Raw genomic sequence first — 11,522 nt, 5'->3', positions numbered from 1 at the left:
TGCTCCCTGGCCGGCCAGGGATTGAACTCGTCCTTCAGAGGCTACAAATTGCTTCATAGTGCTGTGCTTAACCCTTGCACCACCAGGGAGGCCCTCAGCCTTTGCTTGAGACACCTGCTCCTTGATGCTTGACTGAGGGGGAGGAAGGGCTGGAGCAGCCCCTTACATTGGGGTGTGGTTAGGGTGTGTTGGAGAACTTGGTGAGAAGTGGCCTGGTTGCTGTTGCTTAGCCCCCCTCAACTCTGCAGACAGAGGAGACTGGCCTGCGCAGGGCTGTGCTCCCCTCGACCGCGCCACAGAGGCTCCCAGAGAAGGCAGCATTCACGACATGAACCTCAATCTGGCCTCTCATGCAGAGGTCAAGTGTGTGTGTAAACTCCCCCCATGGGGGTGCCACTATGTCAGGACACCCCGACATTTGGGTCGGTCTGTCCTGGAGTAGCTCTGATGGTAGTTGTGGGCCAGCAACTTGGGAAGGCATGGTTTCAATAGAGCGATGGAGAAAAAGCCAGGCTAGAGGCACCCAAGAAAAGAATGAGATAAATGGACTGGAAGTAAACTTTTCCAATGAATTTGAAAAAGCAGGGCTCAAGATGGTATGTGTATCCCTCGATCCCCGCCCCCCCACACACACACCCCTGGACAGTTACCCTCCTTTGCAGAACACCTGCTTCCTATGCCACTGTCTCATCACACCTGCTGGCTCCCATCTTCTTATCCCCAGAGGAAAGATGCACGTAGGTGGCTTCTGACATGTGGTTGCAGGGCATTCTGGAGTGTGGGAAGGGCGCTGGAGTAGAAACCAGAGCGGCCTTGAGCTGGGCCCTTGAAGCATGTCCTGGCTCTCCAGCCCAGCTCCGCAGCACTGTTCTGGCCTGACTCACCACATCATCTCCCCTGGACAGGGGTAGCTGCCTGGTCACTGGCCCCCCTGGTCTCATCCTTGAAGGCCTCTCCCCCGCATCCCTCCATACAACTATCTTTGGGACCTCCCAGGTAGCACAGTTGGTTGGGTGCAGCGCTGTGAATCTGTCCGCAGTCTCTGCAGCGCAAGTTTGATTCCCGGCCAGCCAGGGAGCAACCCACATGGCGCAGCAGACCTCTCCCAACTCGCCCGCTGCTCCCCTCAGCAGTGTATTTTGGTTGTCTGCCTGTTCTGCTCCCTGATCTGTCTCTGGTGAATCCTCTCACCCTCCTGCATGTCTGGCCTGTATCCAGGTTCTTGTATGAATGGATAAATCTTAAAACAAAACAAAGCAAAACAACATACAACTGTCTTTGTGAACATGGAACACTTAAACCCATCATTTCCCTCACACCATCTCTCCACCCACTTGTCCTGCTTCGTTTTCCTCACAGCAATTCTTTCTACACATAATCTTATCTTATTTTTAGTCATTCTAGGGAATTGTGTTCTCTCTCATTGGAAGTCGTCCTGAGAGAGAAAGTGAGTCTTGTTCTCTTCAGTGCGCAGCACCTCCTAGGCCTGCTAGGACTTACTGGCATCACCATGCCTTACTGGCATCGCCATTGCTGCCCCTCATGAGGACGCTAATTTTGCAAGATGCTTGCACACCCTCACAGCCCACTGGTGAGGTCAGCCCAAACATCATCATAGAAACAATAGCTCCTGCTTCCCTCCCAGCTGAGCAACTGGGAGTCTATTGAAGATAAATTAGTAATGCCTCATTCTCAATGAAAATGTCTCAGGGAGATTTATAATTTTATTTTTTCTAAGTATACAGAATAACATAAATCAAAAGGAGCAATAGTCTACCTTGTGTTTTGACTACTTTGACCCTCTTCAACCTCTGCCAATTTTTATCTCATTTTTGTTTAACTTTATACATCAGAGTTTAATTTGAGAGCTGGTGGAGAAGACAGTGATGTATAGCTTACATCAAGTGCGGCTGAAATTACCCTGTCCCCGGGGACTTCGGGCTGAAGGGAGGGTCCCCGTCCTGTTTCAGGGGGTAGAAGGAGAATAGTACAGTTTGCCCCTTGAACCCAGCCTCCCTCCACCCTGCAGGCTGCATCGCTGCCTCTCCCTTATTGATTCGGCCAGGTGTGAGGCGCTTACAAGATTGTGTCCATGCCTCCGCCAGCCCACGGGCTCCAAGCAGCCAGCCATGGTGGACAATGTCATTTTTGGAACCAGAAAAGGAGTTCTATTAGCATTGATTTTTCCTCTTCTTTAAATTATTATCTTCTCTGGAAAAGTGTGCCCAGCTGGCAGAACAGTACAGTCCTAGCCAAAGAGATGGCCGCCCTTGCTTTTTGAGTGTCCGGAAGAGTGTTTGACATTCCACGGAATGCTCCATACACATGGATGAATGAATGAGTGCATGAATGAATGAGTGAATGGAAGGGAGGGAGGGAGAGAAAGAGGTAGGAAGGGAAAAAAGAAGGGGAGAGGGGAAGGGGAGGGGAGGTGATTTGGACCCCTCAACACTGGTGGCGTACCACCTGGCCTCAAGCATTTTTGGGGATGAGAAACACCATGAATAGATGGACTGGACCTCTAACTCAGGACCTGGGGAGCATCGTTATCAGTAGAGCCTATAGATGATGCTTGGGACCTTGAGATCTTGCCATATCAACTCACACTGCCATGTCAGTGTTCACCAAGATGGCTTGGACAGAGACTAGACACCTCTATTAAACTCCCCCGGGGACCAGCCACTGACGTTGTGACCCATGGGGGAGCATGTTTTAAATGTACTGTCTTTGTGTACATGGAACACTTAAACCCATCATTTCCCGCCATCTCTCCACCTGCTTGCCCTGCTTCGTTTTCCTTGCAGCAATTCTTTCTACACATAATCTTATCTTATTTTTAGTCATTCTAGGGGATTATGTTCTCTCTCATTGGAAGGCATCCTGAGAGAGAGCATGAGCCTTGTTCTCTTCAGTGCGCAGCACCTCCTAGGCCTGCTAGGACTTACTGGCATCACCATGCCTTACTGGCATCGCCATTGCTGCCCCTCATGAGGATGCTGATTTTGCAAGATGCTTGCACACCCTCACAGCCCACTGGTGAGGTCAGCCCAAACATCTTCATAGAAACGGCAGCTCCTGCTTCCCTCCAGCTTCCCTCATAGCACTTATCCCAGTTGGAAATTACAGATTGTACAATTATTTGAGTAAAATCTGTGTCACCCCTAAAAACACTGACAAGTTCTATCATTAGCTCATAGGTAAAGTCGATTTGCACACCTGTATCACTAGGGTCAGGCATAGGACTTAACATCTAGGAAGTGCTCAATGGTAAGGTCTGTATGAATGTGTCCAGGATACACTGGGATGGAGCAGTGCTGTGATTTATCTATTTGAGAACAAAAGGTAAAAATGCCCAAGTAGAGAAGTCATATTAATCTGACTTTCTGATCCACTCTCAGGCCAGTAAGAAGGTGAGGGAGGCATTAAAATATAGCTGGATTCTGCAACTAGGTGAAGAGGCCAGTAGTAGCAAATGTCTCTAGCACATTCTTTGCTCTAGACCTGTACTATGCTACCAATGTGGCTATTAAGCACTTGAAATGTGACTGGTACAAACTGAGAAATATTACAAGTATAAAATAATACCAGATTGCAAAGGTTTATATGAGAAAAAGAAAATAAAATATACCACAAATAATTTTTATATTGATTACATGTTGAAATGGTAATTTTTGGATACAATTGGGTAAATATTACAAATAATTTCACCTGTGTCTGTCTTTTGCTTTTTAAACTGTGACTATAACAAAATTTAGAATTGCATTTGTGACTTTCATTGGAGTCTAGTACTATTGTAGAGGAAAAACCTGGAAGGAGTTATTAATGGATCAAGAGCCTTCGCATGAATGCTCATCACTCAGTGGTTGGAGTTGTGTCTATTCTGTGGCCAGTATTGTGCTGGGCACTTGACTGCTTAGCTAAACAATGTTTATGTTTTGAGCCAGTAATTTTGGTTTTGGAATGGCATCCCTAATTAATTATGGCATTTTACAGTATGAATGAAAAACAGAGCTCAGCCTAAATATTTAAATAGAAGAATGATAATATTAACTGTTACATCCATAAATGGAATATTATGCAGCCATCAAAACTCGTTTACCTGAGATTTTATTATAACATGGCAAAACGCTATAGCAGTGCTCAATCAAAAATTTAAAATTCAAAACTGTATACACAATATTACTGTAACTCAAGAGGGAAGTAAGAGGAAGTTCTACCAAACTATTGATTGGATTTGTCTTTGAAGAATGGGCTGATAAAAGTCTTCTTTCTAGTTTTTCAGTGAAATTTTATTTAAATAGATTTTGATAAAAGAGAATTACACTATATGGTCTCAAGTAAAAGGGTCCTATCTCAGTGGGATACAGTTGAATTCAGATTGCACCTCTTAGGCATGCACAGTCACAAAGTAAACCCCACACCTTCTTTCTATAAGAGCTTCCTCAATGGCTGTTCCTGGAGGGTCTCTGAGTCCCTTAGCCAAGGAAACATCTCCATTGACTTCTATAGACTAAGATCCTCGAGGACGGGGTTGGGGTACAGCCCTTTTTTCTTCACTCCCAGCACAGAGCAGGGTCACAGGTGGAGTAGGGGGTTCTCTGCAAGAATACATTGCACCTGTGCTAGTTTTTCCATGCTGTGCCCCAGGAGGCCAACTTGGGGGACATCTGCCAAAGAGCTTCTGATGGGACTTATCCAAATTGGAGTGCTGGCCTGATGGTGGAGGAAGAGAGATGGTGGCCCAAATATGTCACGTCTCTGTCTGTGGGTCTTCTGAGGTCCCAAGGCTAAAGATTCCCCTTACCATTTTCCTTCTGGTTTGCAGTAACTGTTACCCCCTTCCCTGTAGACCTGGGTTGGAACAGCTCTGCGATTCTTCCTCATGCTTTCCTTCACCTTTCCCTTCACCTTTGGAAGCAGCATCTTTAGGAAATCCCCCATGATTAATTCTAATTTTGTTACAGGGCAGGGATCCACCCTCCTTGGGTGGGGCAGGAAATCTGGAACTTCCCCCTTTGCTGGGCACCGCTCTGTTACAATTTCAGTGTCTTCTCTTTCTTGTGAGGACCGTGAACTGAGACAAGACTTAACTGAAAACTCTGTGCCTGGGCAGCCTGTGTCCGGAGAAGACACACACCAAGCAGTTCTCCATCTTGGGGGCTTGCTGAGCCTTGCTGTGGGGGCAAGAACTGCATTTATTTATTTTTTAAGATTTATTTTATTTATTAATGCATACAAGAGCTGGGTGTAAGCCAGAGGTGTGGGGGGTGGGGGATGAGAAGATTCACCAGAGATAGATTGGGGAGTAGAAGTGTTATAGGACAGGGAGAGGGGCAGCCTAAACCCCGCAAACCTGCCTATTCTAAATGGGTTCTGCCATCCGCCGCATCAACACAAAACATATGAGACTTTAATGGGAAGGAACTTTAATACAATTAGGAAACAATACAGGAAAGGCAAAGAATCTAGTTCTAATCAAGCACCCAAAGTTACCCGTCCCCTCGTGAGTAAAAGTCCATCCATATGGGATCGGCCCAGAACAAGGCCCCAAAGCCTGCCACAAGTCTAAAGCATCTTCCAGTGGGGACCCACAGAAAAGGGTCAGAAACAACCAGACAAGCCCGGAAGGAAAAGAGCAAAATCAACATCAAGATAAAAGCTGCCATTGTCCCCTCCCCATGGGTCTCACCCACATCTGTGTCACCCAGTCCACGACCAAAAGACAAGTGCAGTTTCTTCACGTGTCTCTAGGCTCCACACGCCTCCTCTAGGTCTCCTGGCTCCATCCTGCTCCTTCCTTCCTCAGTCTCTTCTGCAGCTTCTCCTCTTCCTGCTCAGCTCCACCCTCCCTTGGGTGGGGCAGGGAAACTCCCCCTTTCCTGGGTACCACCCTGTTACAGAAGGGGTAGATTGAATGAAATACACTGCTGAAGGGAGCAGCTGGCTGAGACAGGAGAGGTCTGCTGCACACATGGCTGCATTTAATTCAAGTTCTTCCCCTTCTAATAGCCTGGAGATCCCTCATCCATTCTTCCCCTCTCACTTACTCATCTGCAAAATGGGATAAGAACACTGACTTTTCAGGAGCATTGTTTAGAGTAAATGAGCCAAAATAGCTAAGCTTCTTACCCCATGGCCTGCCAGGGAGTAGAGCCTGGGGAGTTACTACCCAGATTACTGCTTCTATTGGCTGGGCTATCAGCCTTACAAATGCAAATTTCCCGTCAGACCACCACTTCCAGAGGTGAGTAGCCCCAGCCATGGCCTTCCTCCCCCAAGGCTTCCAGACTGCAGGAAAGGACCCCAGCCCAGCACCACACTGCCTTAGCACCTGCAGGAATGGAGAGGGGGTTACTTGGGGAGCAAGCAGAGGTGAGAAGCAGCAGGAGATGGAGTGCATTTTGAGAAAGTCACTAGTTTATTTATTTACAAATTGTACTTATGAAAAATCCCAGAATAAGAAGTGTGGGCATTGGTGAGAACAATCAAAACAGGGGGAAAGAACTATAAATTATCAAAAATACAGGAAAAAACCATAAGACATTTGAAGATTAAAATTGACATCTTTAAAATATTTGTACTTCCACCTCAGAATGAGTGTATCTTTTAGAAGCTCTTTGAATACACTTCCCTGCTCTCTTTGTCTCTCTTCTTTATAAAGCATCTTCTCTTTAACTCCCTTTGGGAAACTTCTTATAAATGAGGATTTGCATCTCCAGGGATTACTCTGGTTAGGAAAGTGTTTTATTAAAAAATATATGTTTGCCACAGAATGCTGAGCGATATAATTAGCTGGTCCCTTCTGCTTTATTTTAAAAGGCTGTATGGCCAAGTTCTAATTAAACATATTCTCAGGACGTTTGAAATGTGAAGGTGCCTCAAAAGTGGGGACCAAATGAAAGGAGCGCAGGCTTGGATGAGAGCCAGCAGACAGGATCTCTGGCCATGTCTACCTAGCAGTTTAGTCTCATTTTGGGTCCCGAGGTGCATAGTTAAGGTGAAGATAACCTGTCCCTGCTCTCCACTGGTGCACTTTCCCGCAGCCAGCCTGGGGGAGGGGGCAGGCCCTGAATGCTTGAGAATCCACAGGGGCTGAGAGTTCTGGGCTGGGATTCTGATGGCCTGGGTGTGGGACAGACTGTCAAGTCCCAAGGGCGAGCTGCTGAGGCCCCTGGCAGCTCTGACATTCTGATGGTACAGTGGCACATGTTCCTTTGCCTGGATCTTGCCACAGAGCATAACATGTTCCAAATGCCCACACACTCTTTTACTTTGTGAGTGCAGGAATAAAGCACAAGGCTGTGGACTCGTTTTTCATGGCACTGTAGACTGGATCAACCAAGAAAGGGGGTGCTATAGTTTGATATTCAACATGGGCAGAATGTTGCTTACCTGTCTCCCCTTTGGAGAAGCAGATGATGTAGAAATGGGCATATTCAATGTGCAGACAGCAGGGCGGGCCAGGAGCCTGCAGGAGTTAAGAGTTTAGAAATACCTCTTCTGCATTCTCCTATCTTGGTGCCCTCAATCTTTGTAAAAACACTTCAACATCCATTAAAACCTTTCTAGAAGCAGGCAGAACTCTCGGTCATTGCTGGGGGATTGAGGGGCTACAGAATAGTACTGTCACTTTGGAAAAGAGTCTGGTAGCATTCTATAAAGTTAAAGATGTTCTGACTATACTACCCACGATCACGCTCCCGGGTACTGATACCCAAGGAAAACTTATGTTCACAAAACCTGTTTATAGCAGCTTTATTTGCAATCTTCCCAAACTCGTAATGACCTAATTGTCTTTCAATGGGTACATGGGTAAAGAAACTCTGGTCCATCCATGCAAAACTACTATCAACTACATGGATAAACCCCAAATACCTTATACACTTGGCCCTCGAACAACATGTGCTTGAGCTGCCTGGCCCCACTTATTTTTTTTTTTTTTAAGATTTATTTATTTATGCATACAAGAGCTGGCCAGAGGTGTGAGGGGCGGGTTGAGAGGATTCATCTGCCTGGCTCTACTTACACCTGAATTTTATTATAAACAGACAATGGAAACTTATGGTATGAATAAATAGAGGACAGTATTGTAAACGTATCTTCATGATTTTCTTAATTATATTTTCTTTTCTCTCGCTTATTTTATTATAAGACTACAGTATGTATTTAACATGTAACATGCTAAGTATGTGCTGATTAAATCTTTATATTATTGGTCAGACTTCTGGTCAACAGCAGGCTCTTGGTCCTCATGTTTTGGGGAATTCCAAAGTCTACATAGACTTTGTGGTATGTGGGGGTGTTGGTGTCCCTAACCCCCAGGGTATTCAAAGATCAAGTGTGCTAAGTGAAGAAGCTAGACTCAAAGGGGACACATGGAATGACCCATTTATAGTAAATCCTGGTGAAAGAAAACTACAGGGGTGAAGACCACAGTTCCTGGTGGGGGAGAGCTGGGGTGAAGGGCGGGAGGGTACTTTGGCCACAAAAGGACAGACGGCACAAAGGAGAGTTTGGGACCATGGAACTGTTCCAAATCTTGATTGCAGAGCTGCTTACATGGCTCTATGAGTTTGTCAGAACCTAGAGAATTGTATACCAAAAGAGGGAATTTTATTTCAAGCAAATTTAAAAATAATGTTAAAAAACCTGCAGGCTTGGCAGTGAATGGTGAGAGCTTAAGCTTGATTGTCTCCCCTCCCACCTCTTACTTCCCATGATATGCAAGCAAACAAGCAGCCCACAGCATTCCCTGGTGAGGGCCTGGGCTCCACAGAAGAGGCCCCAGAAAACTGGAAGGAAGGACAGGGATTACATAGGTCAGTGACAGTATTTCCTTTTATTCTCTTTCCTGTCGAATGTGTGAACAATTCCACTGACCACTAGTGGCCCTCTTGTAATCGTGACCTGAACACCTTGAGAATCCTCAGATGATACTGAGGACTCAGTGCAAAGAGGCTGAGGGTAGCGAAAACTGAGTTCCTGCCATTATACCACTGGTGTTCAGAATCTATGATTCTGCATCTGACGAATTGAACAACTGATGAAGGAAAATCTGAACTATGTAGTTAGGCTTGATGGATGCATTGGCGCTAACCATGCACAAGATTTTGTCTTGTCTTTAATCCATAATCGGTACAATATAACAACTATTTATGCAGCATTTGCATTGTATTAGGTATTATAGGGCATCCAGAGATGATTTAAAACATATGGGAATGCATGGTAGGTTATAGACAACTATTGTGCCATTTTACGTATGGAACCTGGCCACCTGGGACTTTGGTATCCACCAAGGGTCCTGGAACCAATATCCCAAGATGCTGAGGGGTGACTATAATTGAGCCAGGATCTCCCACTAGATACTGCCCGAAAACCCATGTGAGCAGAGGAGTTGTACTACTCACAGGCTAAAGAAAGCATCCTAAGAAATACAATCAGGGATCTCACCCACATTTTTTTTTTAAAGATTTATTTATTTGTGCATGCAAGAACTGGGGTGTAAGCCAGAGGTGCAGGGGGTGAGAGGATTCACCAGAGTCAGAGTAGGGAACAGAACAGGCAGATATACTGAAATACATTGCTGAGGGGAGCAGCAGGCATGAAGGAGAGGTCTGCTGCACCATGCGGGTCAGCTCCCTGGCCTGGGATAGAACTCATGCTGCAGTGGCTGTCAATAGCTTGATAGTGTTGAGACTTAATCCCCTGCACCATCAGGGAGGCCCTTACCCACATTGTTAAAGCAACCTGAAGCCAACTGGACAATAAAGAACTTCTGTCCAACAGAAAATAAGAAAAGGACTTGAACAGCTACCTCAAGACTAAGGAACTCCAAATGACTACAAACATATCGAAGGTGGTTAATCTTAATAGCATTCACAGAGATGCAAATTAAGCATAGTAGTCCACAACCACAACTGCTAGGTTAGGAAACATTAAAAAGAAAAAAAAATAGCTAATAATCAATACTATATGCTGACAAGGATGGAGAACAATTTTTAAAAAACTGCTTGGGGGAGTGGAAATTGACAGTCATTTAGAAAAAACAGTTGAGCTTTAGATACATAAACTCTATGATCAAGCAATCCCTGCCTTATAGGTAAAAAACAGGAGACACGCTCTTCCATGTGTGCACGCCAGCACAGGAACCAGCACGTTGTTCACAGTGACATTTTTCATAATAAATATGAAAAAACTGGGAAGAATATCAACCTACTATATTGCAATGTATGTATGCACTACAGCTTTGAAAATGAACAACAACAGGCAACCACATGATTAAGTCTCACAAACTTAATACCAGTGAAAGAAACAAGAGGTGAAACAATTCATTCCATAGAACTTAATTTATATAAAAGTTACAAACAGGAACAGAGTGTTAAGTGTTAAAACTACAGAGTAAAGCAAGTAAGTAGTTTCTGTAAAATCTTGTGATTGGGAGGTGTCAGGGGCTTCTGGTGATTGAGGGTGCTAGTCTAATAATTACTACCTATACCATACATGGGGGACATATACATTCTTCTACAATTTTTAATAATTCTCAGACAGAGAAACATTGGAAATCAAAGCACAGATCCCAGAGAAATGCAGAAACCCAGTCTGGAACCGGGTCGATGGAATGAATGACTGAAGGAGGAATTCTGGAACACAGATCCTTGAAGCAGCCTATCCTGAGGTCTAGGACTTTGCTGCTATTTATTTATTCTAGCTGCAGACTTTTTACAAGGATTTACATTTAAGGGAAAAGTTGTATTCTTTGAAAAGTATCAATTTATCCTCTGAAGATGAATGTGAATGTTGCTCTTAGAGGGCCCTCTCTGCATTCCAGTTTCCATGAGATCCCTTCCTTCCTTGGGTCCACAAAGACCTACAGAGGCTTGAGGTGAACTATCCTAGGGTGGTTGAGGGAGCTTCCATTTTAAAATTCAGTCAATCAGAGGCAGAAATGCAGGACACCGTACCCAATGCCTCTTGAGTAAGTAAAAGAGAAACCGTGGACTCCAGGCATAAACTCAGTGCAGTTTCCTTGAAGAGAATTCCCTCATGTTCTTACTGGAGCCCCTTAACTCTGTTTTAAAGACAAACCTAACAAGTTCTGGCTCTGTTTCCAAGAGCACATTAGCTTAGAAAGGTCCAAGTGGAGGGAATGACTCCCCAAATCCTAGACAGCGCAGCAGCTGACATTGAGTAAGAAAACAGACCCACATCTGGACTGCCCTAGGTTTCTGGAGCCATTTCGGCAAAGATGTCAAAATAGATATTGATGGAACCCTGTTTAAAAAAAAAAATCAGGAACATGTGAAACGTGTAGTGCATAATAAATGATTACCTTTAAATGTTCAGCAAACCTTATGATTCAAAAAAAGTAAGTTTTATATTTTCCTGTAAAGGAGCCATTCTGGAAGAAAACAAGAGATGTTAATCTAAATCTCAGACTCTGAGTAGAAGTGTATACAGATTTGAATAAATCAACATATGCACATAGCTATATATACATGTACAGAGGTGTATATTGGAGAACA

Source organism: Talpa occidentalis, unplaced genomic scaffold, assembly GCF_014898055.3.
Source record: "Talpa occidentalis isolate TD23 unplaced genomic scaffold, MPIMG_talOcc4v2.1 talOcc4.17, whole genome shotgun sequence".
In the NCBI taxonomy this organism is placed as follows: Eukaryota; Metazoa; Chordata; class Mammalia; order Eulipotyphla; family Talpidae; genus Talpa; species Talpa occidentalis.
The sequence above is the reverse complement of the archived record's forward strand: the minus strand, read 5'-3'. Positions refer to the sequence as shown.